General features: G+C 41.5%; 1 long non-coding RNA gene across 1 annotated transcript; it reads left to right on the top strand.

Moving 5' to 3' along the window:
- Window positions 1–817: 817 nt before the first annotated feature.
- Window positions 818–1,572, top strand: LOC134214145 (uncharacterized). The gene is made up of 3 exons (XR_009979678.1): window positions 818–927; window positions 984–1,060; window positions 1,150–1,572. It is a non-coding gene; the product is annotated as an uncharacterized LOC134214145 (long non-coding RNA).
- Window positions 1,573–2,854: the final 1,282 nt, after the last annotated feature.

Here is a 2,854-nt window from a genome sequence, read left to right as displayed (position 1 = left end):
AAACTTTTTGAAGAGTTGGAAAAAAGCTACTGTAGCCGAAGATATTGGCAGTTGATTAATGCATTGATTTTTGAAGAACTTAAAAGTGTCTGGTTCTGATGCCTATATCTTGATAACCATATGGCTTAGAGTGCTAATATTCTGGGGTTTAATGCTCCAAAACATTAGCATTTAGTAGGTCAACTTGAATTGGGAATCGGGGAAAGTCGATATTTTTATTTTCGGCCACCTGATTCCCCGTAGTGCACTGTGGAATTGATGGGAACGAGAGAGCTGATAAATTGGCGAGACTCGGGTCATCAAACAGTTTCTGTGGATTAGAACCATTTTGTGCATTAAAAAATCTTAGAGCTTGTAACCTGCACACGTCCGACGGCCTCGCGAAAGCTACAAAACAGCTGATAAAGTCGCCGCACGAAATGGAAACACAATTCTATCTACCATGTAAAACACATCACACACACAACACACCAACAGAACATTCGTCGCAGAATCCCATGTGAGAGCCACATCTCATATCTCCCCAACCGTAAGGGCAGTTAAAGAACTACGAGCCAATAATACTGCATCTCTGGGAGGCAGTCTATCACTGGCTACCAAGTGAGCCATAAACTAGTCCCAGAAACCCTGCTTCGCACAGCATCCAACGAAACACTCCCTTGAGATTATCTCCCGGCTCTGAATATCAGACACCGATGATAAGCGACGACAAAGCTCACACTGCAAGAGACAAAAATAAAGCCCGATCTCCAATCAGTTTTCGGTTAACTGCCAAGCAGGCAATACGCGCATCGAAAATTTGTATCGCCGTGTTGATCGCCTGATCGATAGTTTATCACTTTGAAGTGCATATAATTGATTTCGTTTGCGGAGGCTTTAAACTCTTGGTGTGCAGTGCAGTGGGTGATTTTAGAGGCTTAGGGCAAGGTAACAGCTGGCCTGAAATTTTGAAGAATGGTGGTTAATTTTTATTTGCCCAACAGCCCTATATAGCCGACAAAATGTGCCTGCTCCAAGCAGTGAAAAGTATGGAGTAGGGCGGTGATTTGCAGTGAGATCGGTAAGAGTGGAGTTTCAAAGCAATTCCGATACGAAACGACTCTGTGATCGAAGTGGCAATAAGGTGTTTCTTAATATATCCTCCAACAGGCCTTTCGTTCACTGCATACAATTATGTGGTGTGTCCTGTGAGCTGCATTCCAGAGCGATGGTGGACTGGAGTGGCTGGCACGGATAGCTGGCATGAGCCGGCAAGCACTCGCGTTCTGTCCGGGCAGACATCAAGGTTTGCGGTCGCCGAGGGATACACGGTTACACTGACACACACACAAATTAAACTTTAGGTTAAGGATTTAGCGTAAGTATACTAATATACATCTTGAAAATGCATGTGAAATTTATGTTTTTATTTTGTGCAATGATTCCGAGTAGTGCTTTTTTTTTTATGGGTCCACTATATTGTTTGAACCAATTGTTGGCGGTTCTGGGTACGTGGGCAATGGGGACCAGTGCCATCTTCGCCTCTTTTCACTTTTGTCTCCGTCTCATGCGCCCCCCCCTCAAGGGGGAGGTGACAAGCTTTCCAAGAAAGATCTTAGAACATATGCGGGCTATATAACAGGTCATTGTCCGAGCCGTTATCACTTGAAGCAACTGAAAAAAAAAATCAAGATGAATCGTCGATTCTGTGGCGTGGGTAAAGAAGACTCGGAACACATTTTATGCCATTGCCCGGCAATTTAAAAAGAAGTTTGGAGAATAACACCCAATCTGGTGGTGTAGTTTATTAGAAATGTACTGCCAGACTAGGAAAAGGCCAAAAGTCACATTTGACGGCATTCTAAATAGTGGCTTGACATTGTGATAAAGCCATATTAAAAAGGGGAATACATCACAATAGTTCAAAAAACTGGTCACAGTGATAACGATACCCAACAAGGAAAAAATAAATTAGCCAATCTCCCGGTGGAATTTACAATATCCCGTTGCCATTAACTTCTGAAGACCTGGAGAAAACTTGATTAATGGACAACACAAAACCAGCATAGATAACAATAAGGCAACATAATCCAGTTTTTATCAGCTCACACTTTTTTCGATGTGTTTAGTATCCTTTTTTTTATTTTTTTTTTGGTTTTGTGCAAAATATTTGAGTTTTTTTAATTCAATTTTTCAACTCTTTAGGACGGAATAAAAAAAAAACTCAGATTAATCCACCTATCGGTGATGGTGCATTTCTCTTAACCTTCCTAGTGCATTGGGGTCTATTTTGGCCCAGAGATGATTTAAAAACCCAGATTAATCCACCTAGCGGTGATGGTGCCTTTCTCGACCTTCGTAAAATGTGTGTGCTTGAAAATAGATGAGCTAGTAGCTAGGAGTAAAAAAGACAAATTTCTTTGTCCGTTCTATGAAAATCAGATTATTTATGGCAAAGATATTGTAGATCCAGTTGAAAACCGAAAATCATATTTTGTCCCATTCCCGGATGTCGCGACTGCATCGCGAGTGGTGCCCGACTATGGCACAGTTGCGCACTACTCGCGATGCAGTTGCAATGCAACATCCGGAAATGCGAGAAAATGCGATTGTCGCGAGACCTCGGTTCGGGTTTCAGCTTGATCTACAATATGCTAATAAGAATTTCGACATTTTTGTTTCCTTTTCCAATCTTTTTGACGTACATACCCCTGTTTTATTTTACCCAGTCATATATTTTAAGGATATCACTTTTGGATGTAAATTGAACTGAAGCTCCGACTACACAAAAGAAAACGAAAATGTCATTCCCATCAAGCGAGCGGAGGGCAATATTTGTTATGATATAAATCTCATGACCGTCTTTCTACCAAAC

Source organism: Armigeres subalbatus, chromosome 2, assembly GCF_024139115.2.
Source record: "Armigeres subalbatus isolate Guangzhou_Male chromosome 2, GZ_Asu_2, whole genome shotgun sequence".
Lineage (NCBI taxonomy): Eukaryota > Metazoa > Arthropoda > Insecta > Diptera > Culicidae > Armigeres > Armigeres subalbatus.
Note: the sequence above shows the minus strand (reverse complement) of the source record. Positions and strands in the feature narration are given on the sequence as shown.